Here is a 6,554-nt window from a genome sequence, read left to right on the forward strand (position 1 = left end):
TGGCTTTTTAGGGAGGCAGGGGTAGAGGGGGGGGGGATGTTGTTATTTATTTTTCGTTTTTGTCACGTGTCCTGATTTGGAGCTAGATATTCGTAAGTTATAAAATATTCCCAAGCAAAAAAACAATATCAAAATGTGACCTCAAAAAAAGTTTCCAGCGATGAACCAGATGACCAGGCCATTTTCAGAACCAATTGTGAGGTATCGTGGCTGCCGTTTCTATTGCAACGTGAAGATTTTCTGGAAAATAATATGTTTGAATCTTTATCAACATGACCTAAAGTATATAAGAATGCTTGTTTCCGGCGATTTTTCTCAATAATGTTAAGAAAAAAACCCGGCTCAATAAGTAGCCTCCCTCCCTCCCTTAACAGTGTTGGAATCCAATTTCTAGATCAGTCGTTGGCTTTGGCCGACATGTCATTTTCCTCTGACGGAGATCGCTCAGAAATTGAAAGTAACGGAAAGGAGATACTCTTCCATCGTCGGTTCTGCTGATGTCAAATTGTGTCTCGACACTACAAAATCAAACGCTCCACAATGTCGGGCGCATAATATTGGGTTATTTAGTATCAGCTGAGAGCTTTTTCTTTTATCATAATTTTGATGATTTACCCATCTCTCTTAAAAGCAAGTCACAGTATCTGGCATTGAAAGAGGTGGGAGGTCACAGGAAAAATTAGCAAGAAATAGCGGATCAAGTTTCCTTGAAACTGTAAATTTACGTGTTTCTTTGTAGCTTTGAAGAACGTTTTAAAGTAAAATCAGCACAGAATAATGTGTTTTCAAATGGGCATTAAAGGTGTCCAGTCCAAAAACAATTTGAAGAAAATTGCCAAAACATACGGAACAATGCCGGTTTATTTGATTTCATTTCATGTTTAAAATGTTCTCGAGCGCCTGGTTTCTCCACGATGCATCATAATAGCTACGTTCTCAATAACCCTGTCACGACCCTATTTCTTTCACAATTACTAGTTCAGAATCTGCCCACGCGTCTACAAGGCTGAAATAAATATGGACAATTTGGATTAGATATCAATACATTGTGTCACGACGCGTTAAAATCAGGTGCTCGTCAATTTTTGGGCATACGGAGTTATTGGTATCATCTTAAAGCCTTGCTTTGGATGAAAAAGTACAAATCTACCTTGAATAAAAGTCGAGATATTTTCCATTAAGGCGGTGGTGGTCGCCTGGTTACAGAGGTAAAATTATCGAGAAAACGGCCGCCAAAGTTAGGTAATTTCCATAGCTTTGGAGTTCATTGATACTGAAAATGTACCTCTTTTTGTGCCTTTAATCAATCTTTTTCAGTAGAATTCTCGCAATGTTGTTTTTATATGGATATAAAAGGTGTTGAGTCAAAAAATGAAATTTGAAAAAAAAAAAAACTACTCAACGGCCAGAAAAACAAATTTTTTTGATTTCTTTATTTTGACGAGCTGTGCGCTCGTTATTGGATTTTTTGGCTTTTGTATGGTGGGTGAAGCATTTTGCTGATCATTTTTTTGTTTGACAAGATAAGTCCATTTTTTTTTTCGACCTTATCTTGTGGACATATAACTGTTAATTCACTGACCAAAAACATGTTATCTATAATATACTTTTTAAAGCATCAATGTATCTCCAAACTCAGTAGACCCAAAATATGTTAGGGGTAGGGTGAGTAAAATCTACAGAAAAAAACATTTTATGGACATGTAGCTAAAATATAATGCGTCAGTGAATTGTATAATATTATGTTATAGTGCATCCATGCAAAATTTGAAGACAATATCCTGAAAAATGAAAAAATGATTTAAAAAATAAAGAGTAAAATGAAATGGCATTCATGTTTCTGTTTCCCGCCTCTGCGCCCCACATCGTCAATCCAGTACACCAGAATCTGTGACGTCACAACATGGCTCTTTGTCTTTCTTTCAACTTATAGAAATTGTGTGGTTTTGTATGCAGTTCTTTTCCACCTAGATGTTCGAGAACAATTCTGCCCACTCCAGAAGCGAACTCGTGCCGAATGCTAGAAGCGGTTAAGTGTCTAACTTGTCGATAGATGCAAGTTCTACCATTCATTTCTCTGGGAGACATTGCGTCTGTGGGTATCTCTATGTTCCCTGCACGATGCAGTGATGGCATCCCTGTTAGGTTATTAGATTGCGTATTATCAATACATAGAAGGGCAACAATAAATCCTGGATTGTTGGTCCCTATATTACCATAATTAATTTGAATTATTTCCCTGTAATTTTACTTTTATTTTATCTGCCCTCACACCCAAAGATTGTCTGATCTTAGTGATCTTTACTCACTCCTCCTTCCTGTTTTATCCACATGTGCTCATTATGATTCAGTCTTGTCAGTGAAGCCAGAGAGGACAGACCTCGTGTCATTTTCTTATAGGTTAAATAAATCAACCTTCTTCATCAAGAAACAGAGTCGCTACTTTTGCCTACTTAATTACAACAATGGCAGCAAACCCCAGTGCAACAATCCCACCCAGCCTGAGTCTGTCCACGGAACAACCGTCTCCGCACTTTCTACTGGAGCTACAAGTCAGCCCGGGGTTACACTGCTGGGACATAATAATATGTCACAAAGAGAGAGAGAGTGGGTTGTTGGCGGGTGCTCTGGTGTGGTTTGCTTCTTCTTTCCTGTCCAACACCTATCGTCCTTATCTCGCCTCAGATAAGTTTTATGTTTGTTACTCTCTTGTAACACCTCTAATCTTCTGGCCCTCATATGAAAACGTAAAATAAAAACCCAAAGCAAGACACTTCTGTGCTTGTGTAACGCTGAAACATATTTTTTTCTTGGCTCCAATCAGTTGTTTGTCTTTCATTTCCCTCCGAAATGGGGCGAGAATATTGGAATTTTAAGAAGTAGAGCAACAGTTTATTATTCCCGTATTAAGAAAAAAAAAAGAATCCAAAAGCAAACAAAAGCAAAGGATAAGGTGACGGAGAGAGAAATGTGTCATGACGCGGTGAAATCAAGCGCTCATCAATATTTGAGCGTGTGGAGTTATTGGTATCATTTAAAAGCTTGTTCATTTGTATTGCTATATGTGAAACATAATGCTGAACTATCATGAATAGAAGTTGAGATATTTGGGATTGAAGGTGGTGAGGATCGCCTGGTTTCAGAAATAAAAATAGCGAGAAAATGGCCGCCAAAGTTTGGCGATTTCCAAAGCTTGAGAGTCCTTGAAAACTGCAAATTTATCTTTTTTGTGTCATAAACCAACATGTTTCAGTAAAATCCACACAAATGTGTTCCTACATGGACCTTAAAGGTGTTGAGTCAAAAAACAAAAAAAATCATTAAAGATTGCCAAACGGACAGAAAAATGCCAGTTTCTCCAACTCCGTCATCTTGAAGAGCGTCTGATTTCACCACGATGCTTCACAAAGAAAAGTAAGCCGCTCAGTATTACTCGCAGAGCGGAGCCTCTAATGGAATGTCAGGTCCAGAAAACAGACAATGTGCTTCCCACTCTGCCAGCGGCCATGTTGTGGTTGAGAACTGTAGAAGCAGAAGAGTATAAAAATAGAATAAATGAATAAATTACGCTTTTATTTGTCCCGGAAGGCACTTTGATTTACAATGTCAAACATACATTTGCATACATAAATACGTAGTTATAAATACGTACATACATAAATACTTGCATAAATAGCAAACATACATTTACATATATAAATACATAGTTATAAATACGTACATACATGAATACTTGCATAAATACACCATATAACACAAATACAGAACAGTTTACAACCATACCACTGTCGGTCGCCACTGTGCAGCGACCTGTATTTTAAGCTAGGGTTGTCTTGTCTTGCTAAAGGACACACCCCAGTAACCACCCATCTGAACCCCGTGTCACCGACACTAGCTTGACATTACTTAAGTCTAAATTCACTACTCACTTAGCCACTAGGCCAACATCCAGGGCAAAATCCAAAACTTAAAAGAAAGAAAACAAACGCACCCTACCACAAAAGCATATAACTGCCACAGCTATGTGATAGTATGACACACTCAATCATACTGACGATGTCTGTTTCTCCTTTGGGGCAGTTTTTTTTTTATCAAAGAAGTCAAAAACTGAGAGGAGGAAACCAGTACTTGGGCAGTCTACGTCCTGTATGTTTACACCGCCCTTCCCCCCAAGGGAAAGTTTAAGCCCGCACACTGCTTTAATAATCGTCAAGACATAAAGTGCCGTCACATCATCGTCCCTCAAATCACGCCCTCTGTTGTCCGGCTCCGTGTTCCTGTACTCACACCCAGGATATCTGACGTCACATCTCTGTATCTGTGCCCGCACCCATGACGTCACATCTTCGTTCCTGTACTCACACCCAGTATAACCTCCGTTCATGTACTCACACCCAGGATAAGTGCCGTCACATCATCGTCCCTCCTATCACTTCCTCTTTTGTCATGCTTCCAATTCCTGTACTCATACCCAGTATAACTGGCGTCACATATCTGTCCCTGTACTCACTCCCAGTTAACTGGTGTCACATCTCTGTTCCTGTATTCACATCCATGACGTCACATCTCCGCACCTGTACTCACACCCAGGATATCGCGTGTGTGCAGTAGCGTCATGATCTCTCCCCTCCTTTGTTGTTGCAGGTTACTCACTAGTAACACCCCCAAACCTTTGACCTTGTTTAATATAACCTAATTGTGTTGGAAATGCCGTACAACTCCCAATAAAACTGAATTAAACTGTTTTTGAGTACCTTTATGAGTTTGCTGGGATCCTGTTTCCACTTTCACACTCAGCCCCGAGTTGGCCCTGGCAGGCTGGATCAAATCAGTTAGTCTCTTAAGTGATTAATGAGGGTGTGAAATGTTTACTGAGACTGATCCCGGGCATAGTAAAATTGACAACGATACGTTTTCATCAATACCAATGGAAGCAACCATTCAGTAATTTGGAGGGGGGGGGGGAATTACATAATATCCCAGCCCAGCGTTAGCTATTTCCCCCAGTACATGTTTATGTTCTCTCTGCCGTCATCGATTAGAGCCCGTCCCCCTTTTTCCATGAGAAACACACCACTGCACACACACACACACAAGTACCTTTTTACAGACAAACAGACACTTACACATATAAATACATACTTAAAGACAAGCGCACACACAGAAGCACACAGAAGCACACACATACAAATACATACTTACAGACAAACGCACGCACACAAACACTTACACAACCCCTATATCAGGCAAGAACAAACATTGAGATCCCAGATGAGTTAACCAGTTTCACCGAACTGTCTCCAGCCTTGGCCCACGAGACATATTATGTATAATAATAATATATTATTTTGGAGTGGCCTCATCCGGACTGCAACTTGGCCACTCTTTCTCATACCTATACCTGACCCATACGTCACTCCCAGTTGTACCCAAAGTTAATGTACAGGTAACACATGGCGAAATGTGGGACAAAGTAGGGAAAATGAATCAGGTGCAAGTCAAGATAGACAAATCAAAGAAGGCTTTCAATTTGATTTTCGGGCCTTTCGTGCAATTTTTTGTCCTATATTCCTGTTTGGATTTGTATTGGGCATAACAAAACCTTTTATGTCCAAGTAACAGAATTTTGCTCTTTTGGATTTTCCTAAATAATTTTGATCTAAGGCACAAAAAAGGTAAACTTACAGTTTCCTAACACATTCAAGCTATGGGAGACACCAAACTTCGGCGGCCATTTTTGTCTCTTAATTTACCTCCATCCAACACCAAGTGGCTTCCACCTTATTCAATAGTGAATATCTCGACTTTCATTCAAGAGAGATGAGTGGATTTTACCTCGAAATCTAGACAAACGAACAAACTCCACGTTTCTGTCGAGAACTAGGTCATCAACAAAATAGGACAAGCGTCCGACACCACCGTGTCAAGGCACAGATATTTTACAATGTTTTACTTGCTTTCGAAACAAGGCACATAAATATAATTTATTTTACAATGTTTTACTTTTGAAACAAGGCACATAAATATAATTTATTTTACAATGTTTTACTTTTGAAACAAGGCACATAAATATAATTTATTTTACAATGTTTTACTTTTGAAACAAGGCACATAAATATATTTTACAATGTTTTACTTTCGAAACAAGGCACAGATGTTTTATAATGCTTTACTTTCGGAGCAAGGCTCCTTCTTACTGCTCTCTTCCAGCCACAATTCAACATTTTCTACGTACGTTTAATGTGTCCCGTGCGCACATTACCTTATGCAGTTGCAAGCGCCGTAAAACATTCCCCCCCCAAAAAAAAATTTTTTTTTTAAAATTTAAAATAATAATAATTATTACGGTACAGTCCACATTGGCAAAGAAGTCCAAATCTTCTATGGTAAAGGGGACAACCGTGCTTGCACACAACAGGCAAGGAGGAAGGGAGAAGACTGCTGCGCAAGGAAAGTGTCATAGAACATTCAGAATCACATCCCCTTAGTTGGAAAACCTTCAGGGGTATCTGATTGTTTTGTGTACGAGCGCGCACGCGTGCGTGTGGTTGTGC

The sequence above is a fragment of the Aplysia californica genome, unplaced genomic scaffold (assembly GCF_000002075.1).
Source record: "Aplysia californica isolate F4 #8 unplaced genomic scaffold, AplCal3.0 scaffold00207, whole genome shotgun sequence".
NCBI classification, from domain to species: domain Eukaryota; kingdom Metazoa; phylum Mollusca; class Gastropoda; order Aplysiida; family Aplysiidae; genus Aplysia; species Aplysia californica.